Here is an 18,230-nt window from a genome sequence, read left to right as displayed (position 1 = left end):
AGAGATTTTTAAACATCTCATGTGATACATAAAGATTTTGTTGTTGAATATTTACAGAATCAATGTACAATCAAATCATAAAAAGCTTTACATAAAATTGAATTAATTTAAGATGAATTTTAAAAAAAGTAAAAAAAAAAAAAAAAAGAACATACCTGCCAAGTCATGTACACTTGTATTTATGATTGTGTGTGTATATATATATATACACACACATGCACACTATATGTAATAGTTAATAAAATACACATTTTGCAATGTTTTTAAAATCAATTGGTTAAAAAGAAAATAAAAAAGGAAAATTAACAATTAAATATTTTATGAATTAAAACTGAAATCCTAAATATTAATTTGTCTTCAGATAACGAGACAACTAACGAATGCTTAAAATCTGAAAAAAGCCAAAATAAAGATTTTTTTAAAAAAATTAAAAAATTTTTGTAAAATTATTTCATAATCTACAGTAATTAACAAGTAACAATGATCAGATGTAAACAAGTCGAATATATATATATATATATATATATATATATATATATATAGCAAACCATTGGAATTTTAAGAAAAGCTTTGCTGATCATGGAAGATTTTAAGTGTTAAAATTTAAATTTTATAAGCAAACTAACTCTTCTTCATTATAATAGAAAAGTTCAAAATATTGAATAAAAAATTAATTATCATGTTGCAGTGATAAACATATCCAAAAATTATGAAAAACGATAAGGTAGCAAATTATTTATTAAAAACAAAAAATTTTCAAAGGCAAGTAATGAAAATTGAGTTTTGTTAAATTGAGCTAAGATTACAGAAATATTTACTTCCTTTTTTAGAATTCAGACTCTCCATTTTTTATTTCATCTTTGTTTTTTGTTTTTTTATTTTTTAGCAAAACTGAATTTTTGCTAACTTTCTGTATAATCAATTTTTTCTACCTCAACATTTTTTGTTGTTGTAATTTTTGGATATGTTCATTACTGTGACATGACAATTAAGTAGATACCATTAATTTTACTTGAAACTCAATGTTTAAAATTTTTCTAGCATAGCAAAGAAGTGCCATGATATATCGGTTCAACTTTCTAAAAAGCTGACAATTATTTTAAATCCCACTTACAAGGCCATACATGTAACGTCCGTCTAAAAAATAATAAGACAGAGTTTTAATTTTCAGGTAGGCAAATATGATACACAAAAAAAAAAAAAAAAATAATAATCAGCTAATCAATATTTTCCTTGTGGGGAAAACAGTGTTTATTTTGGACCCCTACATGGCGCACCAGGCTCAGCTGAGTAATCACTGATTATTATGAGCATGTTGCTCAATCACTTTCGCAACAGATGAGGTGCTTGATGCAAAAAGAAATATCCCAATGATATTCACAGAATCCTTTTTTGCTGCCCCTGGCCCGAAATCAAAAGTGAACTTGGTCACCATTTCAAAATGGTGGATAGCTGGTTATGACAAACTGACAGAAGTCGACGTCAGTTGAACAACTGCTTGCAGGAATATGCAGAATATCTTCATCTAAGATAAATAAATAAATAAGAATAAGAATAGCAATAATAAGAATATATATAATTATTATTATAATATATTATATTGCTGTAGTTTCCTAGATATTGATCCGGTGCCTAATAAAAATTAGAGCAGTATTATAGTATAAATTCCTTTATTTATACAAAGATTATTAGCTACACATATGCATATATGTTTCAGTTGCAATTTCTTATGAAATGCAACATTTTTAGGTCAAGTCTTCTGATAAAACTGAGATCTTAAAGGTCATGCAATTGAGGGAATTCAATTCGTTTTATCGCAAGACTTGGTCTAAAGATATTGTATTTCGTAAGCAGTAACAACCGAAACATGTATGCACATACATAGCCAATGCTTGTAGAAATAAAGGAAATTTATACTAATATATAATAATATATATTGTTTGTATTTGATGGATCAATAAATATTGTAATTTATTCAATTTTGTTTTCATCACCAATTTTTCATATTTCTTTAATTGTTATATCTAGTATATTGCGTTTTTGATTATCTTAAGTTCCCATATTGAAGATAATATTTATGTGTACTTATATATTTATATATAATTCCAGGTAAAGAATATTCAAAGACAAAAAAAACAATGAATTTAACAAGGATTATATAATAGTGCTCAACAATAAATAGAGCAAAGTATACTCTCATTTATATTCAAACAAACATTATTTTAATGTCGCTACATGATCATGACAATGTTTCAGCACAATCTATAATATAAGTTTCACCTGTCTGTTTAAATGTATGTATGTATGTTTGTATCCTTTCTTTACATTCTACATTAATTCCCTTTATCTATGTCGCTTAAAGGCATTTCACTTTTAATATTTGTCACTGTATGTGCTACTTAGCAAAATTATTGTGATACTAGTATTTTGCTAGAAATTTTCCTTTGAGGAGATGTGCTTACATTGAAAACACATTGGATTCTTTGATTCAAGCAATAAATTTTCAATTTTATTTTAAAATTGATCCTTTTAAGTGAAATTTGAACATATAAACTATAATATATATATATATATATATATATATATATATATATATATATATATATATATATATATTATTTCAGTCATAAAGAAACATTGTCCGGCGACAATATATCTATGTTTTTACTGTAGGTCAAATTTTTTAAATGAAAACTTTTTCATTTTCATTAAAAAGAACTGGCCTCAAATAAGAACAAGGGTTTGTCTTTTGATGATATCTTTTAAGACTGAAACAATAGATTTATTGTAGCGACTTATAGTAATTTTTATTACATGAATAAAATAATATATATATATATATATATATATATATATGATTATCATTACTATTATTTCATGTGTCCACATAAAATGTTATGAGGAGATATAATATTTTATGTATCAATTTTCAGTATTTACTTCAACAGTGCTCAAGATGCAAGTAGAGGTAGGTAGTAAACTATTAAAATATTTGACAATTAAACTACACAGTTCATTCCCATAAGGAATCGTCAGGCGGTTCCATGGTGTAATGGTTAGCACTCTGAACTTTGAAGTCAGCGATTCGAGTTCAAATCTTTAACGTGACGATTCCTTTGGGGGGGGGGGTTAAACACGTAATATTCCATATAGGTTAATTGTTGTATATTTGTATAACTTATGATGGTTGTCTACTCGTTAGACAACTATGACCATCGCTGACAGGTTGGTCTGGGTCTGATTGTCTCTGCAACCCTGAGATTGACTTTTGATAACTAAGGGAGAGAATTATGTACTTTGCTGTGAAGATGAGAGACTAAGTGTTAGCACTGAATTAAAAAAACAGAAAAAAAGTGAAGAACACAAGATGTTAAGTGTAGGGTTTTAAGTTGAGTGTAGCTTGCACAATGTTACCCACTGGCAATACAAAATAACGCCAAGACAAACATTGTGCTGAAGATATCAGACTCAGCAGAGCAGTAGGTTTTGTATAAGAGAATTTACTTTCTCCTGGAGGGATGCCTTGACAAAGACCTCACCCCCAAGTTCTACTTATTTGCACATAAATACAATCTAATCATATCTTTTTTATGGCCATTATTTGCTTTTATAAAAAGTATTTTTTTTCTTCTTTTTTTTTTATTTTTTTTATTATTTTCCTTTTTTAGACAAATAAAAAAAAATAGAGTGGATTAAACAAAATAGAATAAAAAATATATAAATAAATTAATAAATTTAAAAAAACATTATAAAATGTTGTTATCCAAAAACATTTTGAGAATTGTATACAAAGATATATATACACACACACACACACACACATATATATATACACAAAAAGAAAAAAAAACGACAATATCAAGATATATACTAATGCATATAAATTTAATCGTTCACTCAATAGAGAGATTACATTAATTAGGGATATAGGATATATATGCTCTTTATACCGAGGTATTTCAAAGCCTAATACTTTTCATCAGAAGAGGAGAGAAGGTGCTAAGTAACATATTTATATGCATTAGTATATATGTTTACATTGTCGTTTTTCCATTTTTACTTCTGCATATAAGCTCCACCTCAATTTCGAGCTTTGTATTCTCTCATTAAGTCTTCTTTTAAAGAATTTCTTTAATTCTTCGTTGCCCCCCCCCATTATATATATATATATATATATATATATATATATATATATATATATATATATATAATACATCATTTTCTTTCTCTTTCCTCTCTTCTTATTCAGGTCAAAAAATAAAAATAATTTTGAGAACATGTTTTGTAAATTTTGGTTTTATTTTATTGAAAATAAATAAATAGACAAAGTAATGACTAAAAAATAGTAAAAAAAAAAAAAAAAAAAGATAAAACAAAGAATGGAGATTGATTGAATTAAACATTGTTTTGTAGAATATAAATATATATATATATATATATATATATATATATATATATATATATATAAATATATATATACATACACACACACATGTATATATATGCCTATATCTCTCTCTATATATATATTGGTACAAATGACAATATAGAAACATTGTAAATAGGTTATAAATCCTTCTCCATAATTTAGTGTCAAGTTATAGCAGTGGTGAATGAGCGTGCGATTAGTTTATAAAATGCTTTCTTCTACCTATAGGAACCACTCCGTTCCAATATATAAGCACAGCTTCACCCTATTCATTAAATAGGTGCCCATTAATAGACTATTAAAGAATGAGACTCTGGATGGAATTAAATCTAGCTATCAGTGATCAAAATGACCACCCTTGACAAAAAAAAGAAAGTAAAATGGTTAAACCAAGACCCTCTTTTCATTAGGTCAACACCGAGGTGTAGGGAAAGGAACTACTTTTTTTCCAAGAAAATGCAGAGTGTTTAGCAAAAGGGAATCAGGTAGCATCTTTTTTTAAGTCTCTGACTAGACTGAGAATTGAACCCTGGTCTTCTGGTTCATTAATAAACACTCAAAATTATGGCAAGTGAGCTGGTCATAAAGTGTGATCAAATGATGGTTTATCGTATCAAAGTTGTTTGTGTTCAAGTAATTTTTGTTTTATTTTGTTTTGTGTTCAAGTAATTTTTGTTTTATTTTCAATGTTACCAAGAAATGCTACAGTGGTTACCAATGCAGACTGTAGACTTGGCATGTTCATGTTACATCGAGTCTATGGAGAACACTTTCACTTATACAGTAGGAGAAATATGAACCCAGCTCTCTTTCTCCTTAGCTATGGGTAAAAAATAGCAGCATAGACTAGACTCTTCAAGGTGTGACTTGACTTTGAGATTAGTAGCATTCATCCAGGACTGGTTTAATTGGCTCTTTCTATGGAGCATACAGCATCTCGAATGAACAGTTACGGGCAGCTAGTCCTGGAACCAAAGGTAGGTTTGACATTGGCTTTGATGGTGTATAAACACGTCTTCGATTGACTTCCTGGATATCTTTGCCAATCTTGGAGTGGTTCTGGAGCTATTGCTTTGTGGATGAGCTTTCTTGTGTTGTAACGTGCAGTGTGACCAAACCAACAAAGTCTCATTGTGTACAGATTTGTGTATTGTAAACAAAATGGTGCCTGTGGACCTGCAGAATTTGGCAGAGGCAGTATAGGTTATGCTCTGGTAAAATAAAGAGTCTCAGAAGGAAAAACTCTGAAATAACAACAGCTTACCAAGTTGTGTTAGTCAAGAGTAGTATATATTTGACCAAATCCTACATTAATAGATGCAGGAAGAAGGGTTTCGTTCTCCAAAGTGATCGGAATTAGCCTAGAAATGTCCGTTTTACCATCTAACAGTCACCTAGTGAAATAAAATTAACAAAGCAATTATATATACGATCATATTCAGCTTAATGCCTGTATTACATGCCCGTGTGTATTACTGACAAATATGCGCATTCTTTGGCAATAAAAAAAATATTATGGCTTTATGAATGCAAATAAACAGGAGTTATTTCCCCTTTTGTTTTTAATACCGTTCTCCTAAAATTTATACACACAGCACTGTTAATTTTTACATATGAAATTAGAAATAAAAAAATATTGGGAAATTATTTCTCAAAGCTTTTGAAAATAAATATAGAAATTACACATGGTTTTCTCTGCTATGCATGTTATTGCAACTATGTAATAAATATTGCACGTTAACAGTGTAGTTTAATAACTGGGTTATTAAAATTGAAATAAGACAATAATTCTGAATGTTTCCAAGAAAATCTTTGAGAATATGATAGAATTTCGGTAACATCTTAAGGATATGCTCTCAGTAGTCTGACAGAGTAAACCATTTTGGAGCTAAGTGCCCTTTCTTCTTTTGAGCTGAGCTATGAGTCTGTGCAGTTCTAGGAGGCTCACTCTCCCGGGTTTTACATTCTTGCACTTTGAGAAAGGATTAATTTATTAGTAATTAACTGAGGCACTACTACTGAGGAATGCAGATGGAGCTGCTTGGGCATTTTTTGTATACCAGAGTGCATTTCAATTTGTGTGCTGGCCTTTAATCCCCCCCACCTTTCGGTTTTGTGTTACATCTTGCCATGGTGAGAGGAAAATAAACACTTATTCTGAATTTTAAGTCTGGGGATCAGAATAGTGTATTGCTCTCACCTGTCTGATCTGACCGATTGAGGATGAAGACTTACAAAAGAAAAATAAAAGTTGATTATTTTATGTAACTTGATAAATAGTAGAATTTTAACAGATACATTTTGAATTCCTGCAAAAAGAGGTTGATCTGGCACTGTTCTTAGCAAAATAGTCTAACTCTGATTTAAGTAAATTGATTTAATCTCTTCCTTGAGTTTTTTTTTTAATATTTCTAATTAACATATTGAATAGTTTAGTTCATCATATGATTTCAATAAAATATACTGTCATCAATATAACATTATTTAAAACATTTTTTTCTATATTGTCATTTGAAATCATTTTATAAGCTATATATATATATATGTGTGTGTGTGTGTGTGTGAAACATAACATTATGTATTTGAACATAGTATTTCTAATACAAGTTATACATATAAATAAAATATATAATTTTGAGTATCATAGTGTATGACATATATATATATATATATATATATATATATATATATATATATATATATATATATTATATATAAAATGATGAAAATTAGAACATAATATAGCAACATGATGGAAAAATGAAAATCATTTATATATTCATCAACCTTCCGTTTTCATATCACCTTCAGGAAATCTTGAAATAAAGATGAAACGTTGATGAATATATAAATAATTTTTTTTTTCCTTATATTATTTTCGTTTTATTTATTTATTTATTTTTTGTATTTTAATCAAAAACTTTTGATAGAAAAAAAAAATGGTAACGTGTGATGTATACAAGGGATGCATGTTCACATTTTGAGGGCGTGAAGTTTTGGGATGGGATATAAATGGACTTTGAATAAAAATTGCCAATATCATGTTGACAGTTACTCAAAATGTCTTCAACGGAGAATAGATGTGTACATTTATAATAAAGGAATTCTTTTGAAAATAAACTGTACAGATAATAAAAAAAAACAAAAAAAAACTTTACATAGCTTAATTATTAAATCTTTCTAAATACACAAATACGTTCACATAGAAATTTATATATTTATGAATATATATATATATATATATATATATATATATATATATATATATATAAATAAATAAAGAAAAAATAGACAAAGAAAAAAGGTAAAAAAAACACTTTGTGGCAATTATATTTTTACATTTCATTTAAAAAGTAGAAAAATTAGTCTGAAATATTATAATCTGTCCTTTAAATTTTTTTTGAACAATATTATAAATTTTTGGTGTAATTAACAATATTTTTACCGTTTTAAAGCCAAGTCACCATTTAAATTTTTAATTATTTCAGAATTTATTTTATAATTTCAAAAACACAAAACCTTTTTTTGTTTCAATTTTTTTTCTTTAAACAGACCAATAAATGTATAAAATGCACAAACATGCACACAGTTGTGTGTGTGTGTGTATATATATGTGTGTGTATATATATATATATATATATATATATATGTGTATACAAATATATATATATATACATATATGTATGTATATAAATATATATATACATATATATGTATATAAATATATATATACATATATATGTATATACACAAACGCACACATATATATATATATATATATATATATATATATATATATATATATATATATATATATATATATAATAAAAAGAAAGACTTCCCTGCCCTAGTTCATTGAAACTTCAATTTATGTAAGAAAAAAAAAATGGTTTCAAAGAGATCCAAAATTATTTTTCTAATAATTTTAAAAAGACAATTGAAGCCATGGTGGATGTTTTTTTTTTCTTTTCTTCTTTTTTTTTTCTTTTCTTTTTTTTTTTCTTTTCTGGTAAACATTCTTCAAATTTATTGGTCAGATTTTAATAAATTTTAGTGTGACTATATAGTGTTACATGAATTGGATTTATATAATTGTTTCATATTTCCATAAAGATAAAACATCACATTTTTAATATGAATTTCAAACACATTCCTTCACCATCATCAGCAATGGCTTCAGTATTTTCTTTTTATTACGACGATGACAATATAAAGTGACAATTAAAAAAAAAAAAAAAAATAAAATAAAAAAACAAACAAACAAAACAATAACACACATTTATACTAGCAAAACATTAAATGTTAATGAGGCTTTAAATTTCATTAAATTTTAAACAAAAATTGGTACTGGTTTAAGGGTTAAGTGGTCAGAATTTCTTAGTTATTCCTAAATTTAAATTTGGAATTTATTTTTGTCAACATAAATTTGGAAATGTCTTAGTAATATTTTGTGCTTATATATATATATATATATATCTCAGATAAATGAAATAATGTTTCAGTTACGTTAAAAAAAATAAGTTAGTTTTAGTAATTTACATAATTTTCAAACAATCTCACGCACACGCTTATGGAAAAAAGGGAATGAAAACCTGTGGCGTTTTTAGAAAATTCTCAACATTCCATCCAATTTTCAGGAGACTTCCTCAGGAGAATAAGAATTGAGGAAAACAAAATATACCAATCATCCTTATCATTCTCCTTAGGAAGTCCCCTGAAAATGGGGAGGAAACGTTGAGAATTTTCTAAAAAGGCCACAGGTTTTCTTTCCCTTTTTTCCATAATGTTATAAATATCATACTTGCTTTGATATATATATATATATATATATATATATATATATATATATATATATATATATATATAGATAGATAGAGAGAGAGAGAGAGAGAGAGAGAGATTATACAAAAATCTTATTAAAAATTAATTTAAAATAAAAAAAAAAACCCATTAAAAACCTGTAAAGAAGGTATACAGAATTTTTAATTATCTGACAAGGAGTATATATATATATATATGTGTGTGTGTGTGTGTGTATATAAATCCTAGCACAATCACCACAAACCATACTTTGCTACGGACCAAAATTAAGTTTCACTCTTCTTAGAGCTCTTCTGTAGGACATATTTAAACTTAGGATTCAAAACCTGAGTCACTCGAGTCCATAGCTTTTAGTCTGTGGCTTTCATGGTTTGTGTAGGCTGCGGTTTGTGTCTAATTGTAAAAAGAATTATATATCTCACTTTTAAGTTAATATATTTGGACTATAATGAGGTATTAAACCCCATTATGATTATTTTAAATAGCTTCATTTTTGTGTAGATTTTGTAAAAAATACTTGATTTATTGAAGTAATTATCAGTTAAGAGTATTTTTTTTTAGTAGAAAAATTAGATATGATTTCTAAAAGAAAACATTATCAAAAATGTGAAAATTTCCCTCGGAAGCTGATAACATTAATAGAAAGAGCAAAAATATTATATACTAACACATCCATACAATTTCTTTCTTTTCTTTTTTTTTTTTTTTTTTAAAAAGAATTTGTAATCAAGATTTGGTCAAGCAACAAATATAATTTCACACACGCATATTATATATATATACACACACACACACACACACACACACACACACACACACACACACACACACAAAAGGTGAGGTTTTGTGTATTTTTTAAGAACAAGAATGGGGAGGACAGGCAGTGTTTAGTTCAAATATTGCATTTATATTATTTTACTCAGCTTAAAAGACAAAGATATGCGAAGTTCATGAAGACAAAACATTTATTTTCATTCCCAACCCAAATTAAAAAAAAGTAGATAGAAAAAACAAACTAATTTTTTGGTCATTATATCACTTGTGATGCCAACGTTCAGTCTCAAGAGACAATGGATACCCCCTATAAGGGTAGCCGCGCATGTAATTGTGAGGCAAGTGTTGCACAACAACCACATCTCTCATGAATCGGCAAGTGGCAAGGAGAAGTGCTAGAGGGCTGGAAACAATGCCAAGACAAGCAGAGAGCACATACAGCACCTGGTATTCCTAAATGGTTACCCATTTTAGCACTGACCAGGCTCAAGGTTGCTTAACTTTGGTGATCTGCCGGGAACCAGTGTGTCAACATGGATTATGCTGTATATTATTCTTTAAGAATGCCTAAACTCAGAGCATAAATGTTTTAACTGCTGCACTGTTTGCTGTTCATTTATTACTGCATAAAAATGTTTTGTAATAAGACCCCTTTTATTTTTTGACAGAGTAAAAATAAAAAGTTCTGTTTAGGCTCATAGGATTGTTGCTAACATGGAAACGATGGCCTAAATTTATGTGGCAGAAAGTTGTCTCTTCCCATCCATTCATTTATAAAAAAAACAACAAAAAACAGACTTGTTTTAATGACGCTCTTATTGCTCTGGCCTGGGAAGGTTGATCTCCTAGAACTGCTCAGGGCTAACTCTACACGGCAATCAACAGGGAACAGGTCATTACAGGAACGGTCTGAATCTCTGTTGATTTTGGTGCCGAGTAGCTTTTCTGATTGGAGTAAATAGTTCTTGAAACCAATACCCAAGTCCATTGTTGGTTCAATGTGTATATTTTTTTAGAGTGTTTTGAGTTTAATAAATTGTTAGGAAATAGCTACAAACTCTCTTATAAGGTTTTATTTAACATGAAAAATAGGTTGTCAATTATATGTACAATAGTTCATTTCAAGTGTTATTTAACTCTGTTCAATGCAGGGGTCAAGCAAAGGTCGTGGTTGAAATTAATTAGTAAAATTTCAGAATGTTTTATATTCTAGGCCTATATTCCCATTGTTACAGTCGATGTAGTATTATTAGAGTGAACAGGTGTTTAGGAGTCATGGAGAAACAGTTAATTTGGACCATCCGTAGCCAAAAATGTCTGACTTTCATAACTGAAGAAAAAGAAAATCTATTAATATTTGTTTATATAAAAAAAAGAAGAATAAAAGAAAGAAAATAATAAAAAAAAGTAATCTAAGTAAATAACAAAAAAAAAAAAAAAAACAGAAGAAAAATGTTTATATATATTATTTGGAATGTACTCTCTGAGTTAGACAATCTTAGAAATGAGGAAGAGTGAGGGGTGTGTTTGTCCAAGTCTGACAATCAAAATATGAAAAGGGAAGAAAAGTTAAAAAAAAAAGAAAAAAAAAAAGAAAAAAAAAAAAGAAAAAGGTGATGTTGGGAGACCACCACTGTTAAAATAGTTACAAATTGAGTTTACCATCTTTTTTAATTTTCTTTTTGGAAGCAATATACAAAGTCGTTAAGTTTTACATTTAGACAACATTTAATAAAAGAAAGAATAAGAAAGATTTATTTATTTATTTTTCAGAAAATAGAGACAAAAATAGAAGAGAAAAAGATAAGAAAAAAAAAAGAAGATCCAATTGGAATTCTTAAAATATATGAATTTAATTTAATTTATGATTTTGTTAATGCCAGGTTCCGTTTCATCATAAGGCTTTTAATTATGAGTCCTTAAAAAGCTGAAGACGTGAGAGGGGTATTGGGCTAGAGAAATGCATCCATTTTATTGTACAGCTTAGAAGTAAACAGGTGTGCATATATAAGAAGGTATGATAGACATCTTGTTTAAACACGTATTCAAAACATTGAACAGGTTTTGTTGGTAGAATTTTTTTATTTTTTTGTCCCTATTTACTTTCTGCTCCATGATGGCAAAGTTAGAAACAAGATAGCATTTAATGTGGGGAGGGAGGGTATCGAGTTCACCAAAATGGGGAAAAATAACTGTTAGATAGAAGTCAATATAATTTTTTTTTTTTTCAAAATTTAAAGGTATATAAAATTGGTTATATCACATGATTGCAACAAAAACAAAAAGAGCCATGTAGCTTAATCAATTTAGAATGGTTTACTAAAAGAATAGATAATTACTTATAGTCATCTATAGATCGTAGAGTTCTTAACTAAGGCAAAAAAAAAAAAAAAATGTTAGACAGGACGAGTTTTTATACAAGGGAGATAATCTCCAATAAGGACAGTATCTTATCCAGAATTCAACCTTAAAAAAAAGATACAGAAAAGTCTTTATAATTTATGTACTAGTCAGGGAACGAAAATTTCATATTCCCAAAATCACATAAATTGATCAAGTATTTTTTTTTTTTTTTTTTAGAAAATGATTTTTGCAACGATTTTTAACAATTAATAGCATAATGTAGCTATTAAAAGCTGATTTTAAAATCTTGGTAGTTCAAATTGAACTGCCTCCCTTTATTTATTAAATATGTCGGATCAAGATACACCATTCTTGCTTCCTTATAAAATCTCGTTTTCTTAGTTAAATAAAAAGCTATTTGATCAATTTACATAATTTTTGGAACATGACATTTTCATTCTGTAATGATACATAGTAAAGGTTTTCTGTATTTTTTTTTTTTTTTTTTTTAATTAGGTTGAATTCTGGACCTGCACCATCTTATACTACTTATATTTCTTAGATAATGTCAAAAAAAAAACCTTATCGTTAAAAATTTTCATTATCATCTCCAATAATGTAAATTGTCAACTTTCCGTCTATTCTTGAAAATAACTCGAGATGTATATATTTTGTTAAAACATCAATTCAGAGAGAAAACAATCATCCTATTTGAAAAGCTTAAGTCAAAATTTAAACCAACAAGGCCTGTCCACTGTTTGATTATATCATGTTAAAAAAAAAAAAAAAAAAAAAAAAAAAAAAAAACATATTTCACATATATTAATATTTCATGTATATACCATTATATTATAAAATAATATATTATGTATATGTTTTTTTTTAAAGTATTTATTTCGACAGTGTTCAATATGTGGATAGAACGGAGTAAGAATATAAAAATATAGCTTACTTATCATGAGTATATGTTTATATTATTACTATGCAGGCATTTGCAAGGAGAATAAGTAAAGAGTGTTGAAAAAAATTGATCCCTTCAATAATTGTTACAAAATTCAATTGACAATTTATTTATTTATAAATTTAATTTATATATATAAATATTATCATACAGAAATTAGAAATTTTCAAAGTTTATATAAAAACAGGGAACTACTTTCAAGCAAATTAAACATAGATTCATACACATTTAGTAGATGCATATCTTTTCCTTCAGTTTTTGGTGGGAATATTACTTTCTTTCTTTTTTTTTTTTTTTTTTGCAAAAATTTAAAATGCTTTATTTATTCATAAAAAGTAGAAATATATGGTTATTCATATAGATATAGATATATTCCCTCAGGCGTGCTTTCATCAGTAAAAGTTTAGAAAAAAATAGGAGAAAGTTATAAATTTGAAAAAATAATTCTTAAAGTTAGAATAAAGTCGATATTGACACAGGGACAAAAAAAAAGAAGACATTTTTCTGCCATTAAAGTTGGCATCAAATGAAGGGAATTATGAAGAAATGATTGTTTAAATATTGGATCAAGTGATGGTTTAAATTTATTGGTAACGTTTCAATAAATAAAAATCATTGAAAGTGGTTGTTTGTAGAAAATAGACATTTGATTTCTTTTGATTATGTAAAAAAAAAAAAAAAAAAAAAATTGTAAGTCTTAAGAAATCTCATCTTCTGAAATCTTTTTTAATCATTTTTTTTTTCAAAATATTTCCCCAGATTATTAATGATAAGGTATAAAATTTTACAATTAGATAAGATAAAAGACATTTTAAAAAAATAACTTTTAGAGAGGGAGAGGAGTTATTCATTGCTAACATTAATTTATTCATAAAGCAATCTATATATTAAAACAAATAAATATTAAAAAAAAATTTATTAGACAAGGTCAATTCATTGTTTTTATGTTAAAAAAAAACAAAAAAACACATGCACACAAAATTAATTCTTACTTATAGACTCCAAAACTTGAAATTTATGTAAAACGAACCTTTCTACCATTAAATAATCAGTATATATATACTTCTACATAGCCACCATGCACCGATGCATGGAGTATTGTTGTTACACCTGGGTAGATGCATCTACCAGCAGTCTCTCTTTTAGACAAGGTTAAAAAAAAGTCTCCAATAGGTCCTGCATAATCAGAAAAGCTCCAAGCTCTATCCTATCACCACAATGTGCCTGTTTTACAAGTATGTTAATGACATGTGCTCTGATGAACTCATAGCACTTGTGCCCCTCATATACATACTCACAACTAACCCAACAATCAGCAAAATCTAACCTCTACAATGTTGGGGGCTCCAGATGCCAAAAAGCCTTCTATACTAATAGTTTTGTTTCCCCCATGGTCTGTTAAACTTTGGAATTTGCTCTTTTTTTCTTATTTCCCTGACTCTAACATGCAGAAGTTTAAACGTAATGTGAACAGTCTTCTCATGGCTCAACTCACTACATAGTCCCCTCTAGATATGATCCCAAATAGTAGCCAAGTGGCACTGTACCTTGTTTGTGCTAAAAAAAAAAAAAAAAAATGGATATGACAATAAAACTTAATACTTATTTTTGCAGTATGTAAGTAAGGAATTATATAATAAAGAAAATTAATAATGGAAGCAAAAATAAAATCTCCTAAAACGTCGGAAAATTCTGAAAAACATTTATTTCCAATAACCAAAAATTTTATTGTTATATCATTTAAAAAAAAAAAAAAAAAAAAAGTGAGCAAGATTTCAGACTGTTGTTAATTTGTTGCAAGCTCTGCTAGAACCCTCTCCCCCAACCCTAATATTAATATCAAATTATGACATTAATGTATATCATTATTTCATGGTTCTTGCCCCACTGCAATGCTTAAATACCACTCTGTGCTGTGGCTGAATGGAACAAACCTACGATGACATACATTTACATTAGACCCTCTGCATAATCACACTGGTGTTTGCTCAGAGATGTATCAACAATCTCCTTTCACACTGTTTTCTGCAGTCCTGAACGTGCTGCCTCAGAATTGCGTGAATGAACATGTATCACTCACATTTTTGGAGTTCTGTATTAGCTAACTATCATGATGTTGCTAAATTTTATGCATTCCTTAATTAGCTTAGTAGCCTCGGTCTATTGTTAATGGTTTTATAACCATGGCCTAATAAGGGTTAAAGAAAAAAAAAAAAAATACTATTATTAGCAAACATATGCACCCTTAAAAGATAAATATTAAATATTTCGTGGATGCATGTAAAAAGTTTTACTTTTTAGGTATTTTTTTATAAAGTGTATACACAAAGCTATTGTTTATATGAACATAAAATCATAATACTACACAATTACTTATTGAAACCAGCTTTTTAAAAATCATTGCATATCTTGGGCATGTCAGTAAATTGTACTTCCTCTATCTGTCCGTCTGTTTCTTAACAAACTCCACCTTGGGTTTTGGAAATAATCCCACATGATTATATAAATTCTAATTATCCAGCAAATTTGATCAAATATATTTCATTTTTATCAAAAGGGATATTCATACCACCGGCCTTCACCGAGGGCTGAACCAGCTTCCCCTGAAGGAGGAAGTTTCATGGGAATATCAAATTCACAAGTGATCCCTAGGAACATGTATATCTCAGTAAAGGGAAATGACGATATTATTTTATTTTTTTTGCCGTTCTTGCAGGCTGGTGTTGACAGTATCCTACATACAGTGCCTTGTATTCTCAAATGGTCACCCCTCTGGCACTGACCAGACACAATGTTGCTTAACTTCGGGGATCTAACAAGAACCGGTGTGTAAAACTGATTAATTGAAAAAGGGGTCTTCGTTCACGCTCACCATCCATACAAGGAAAAATGTTTATATTTTATTTATAATTTGAAAATTATAGAAATTAAATGCTTCAGGACTTGGAGCAGAAATGTATGGAGGTCATCCTTGATACCTGGGAAATGCCAAATATGCCTTGAAGGTTAAAACCTATAAATTTATAAAAATGTACTTTAATCTACTATGTTTGGTGCATATTTGAGCTCTACTCTAAAATTTATTATGAAATGGAAAATAAAAATAAATATGATGTTATGGGCTAGGAGCAGGAGGACATAGGGTTTTTCATTAAATCCCGGACAACATCAAGTCTTCCTGCTTGCATATAATAGCCATTGTATGTTAATAATACATACTGATGTCAAAACTATAGAAGAGTTGTATAGGAAAACAATTCTCAATGCTTTAGAATTAAAAAAGAAAAATAAATGTAATATAATTTTAGTTACAGACACTAAGTCTATTATATTAAGATTATTATCATCATCATTGATTTTGTACATAAATGTTTATACTCTCTATAAATAGAGGTTTTTAATGAGGAAAACATTGCTGAAAGTTTTTTTTCTTTTTGCAATATTTAAGAACCCCTGTTAATATTCCAATAAATTTTATAAATTCTGTTGTTTGGGTGATTCAAATCTCTCCTTGGATTCTCAGCAGTTTGTCAAAATTTTGGAGATTGTTTTGAGGGTTCCAATCATAATTAATAATATTATAGTTTTTTATTTTCCGTGTTATTTTCACCATCATTATTATTTGAAGAATTTTTACAGTGTAGAATAGATTAATCACAGACAATAAGATTAAAATAAAATAAACTTTCTATAATTTTTTTTTTTAATCGTAGCTTCGTTTCATTTTTATTTTATTGTTATTCTCTGAATATAAATGTCAATTGAAAAATATATTATTTTGCGATAATCTAATTTGAGTAATGTCCCTTTGTTTTTCCATTGTTTGAAAACGATCGAGACGTGATGCTGAAAGGTCAATATGTTAGCTCTGGTTGGTTTCTCAATCAGATAACATTTCTAATTGCTTTATACTAAATTCAATCAGTTCTTTTATTGATCTCAATGTTTTAGTCACAATCAGAACGGAGAAAATTTCAAAAACATGAAAATAAAATAGAAATAAAACAAGAAGGAACCTATTTTTTTTTAATCATAAAAAAAAGGTTGTAAATATATATTTTTTCCTTGATTAGCCTGTAAATTTTCTGTTGAGCCGTTTTTATCCAAAAAGAATCCTCAGAAGCAAGAATTGGGTGTGAGAATAGTGAATAGTATACCCAAAAGATCACCATCATTAAACCCCCATTTTTATGTATTTGGTTAAATAAATTACTGTTAGTAAATCAGCCGATGATTTTCAAATTGTTTTGCTAAATACTGTTATTTAGCAATATCAAGACAGTCAAAATTTAGTTTCATTAATAAAATTACCAAGCAAGCGGCCACTGACCCATTGCACCAAAAGAAAAAAGTCATTAAATAGTTTATGTTTATGACACCTCAGTTAAGTGTGGAAGGACTATTTTGAACAAATTCCAAACACCCACACTTGAAGCTGTCCTTTGTGGTTGTAAGAGGATAGGAATACAAAACAGGCAGGCAGATACATACTCAATTACACTCATAACATTTTTATTATGTTTCTGGTGTCTATCTATTCAAATAGTCGATGCCCCCACTTCCCGAAAAGTTGCATTCATGTTGGGGATGTTATCATAAAATAGCGGTTGTGCAATTACCAACGGCTTTTGCTGTGACTGGGCATAGCTAGAAGATGGAGAAACTCAACATTACTGGAAACAATGGCGGGGGTGGGGTGGGAGGGTGTGCGCGAGTGGATATACCAAGATTCAAACATTAAGCTTTTAATTGGATCTTTTATTTTATGGATTATGAAAAACTTAAGCTATCTCTCAATATTAAATCATATGAGAAAATTTTCAAAAAGTAAAGGGTGAATTGGATCAATTAAATTTGCAATAACTTATTTAATATAAATTATAAAAAAGAATATAATACTTT

General features: G+C 28.1%; 1 pseudogene; it reads right to left on the bottom strand.

The window, feature by feature from the left end:
* Positions 1–10,456: 10,456 nt before the first annotated feature.
* Positions 10,457–10,575, bottom strand: LOC145283868 (5S ribosomal RNA; annotated as a pseudogene).
* Positions 10,576–18,230: the final 7,655 nt, after the last annotated feature.

The sequence above is a fragment of the Euprymna scolopes genome, chromosome 1, assembly GCF_053919585.1.
Source record: "Euprymna scolopes isolate OS-2025 chromosome 1, ASM5391958v1, whole genome shotgun sequence".
Classification (NCBI taxonomy): domain Eukaryota; kingdom Metazoa; phylum Mollusca; class Cephalopoda; order Sepiida; family Sepiolidae; genus Euprymna; species Euprymna scolopes.
This window is presented reverse-complemented; position numbering and strand designations above follow the sequence as displayed.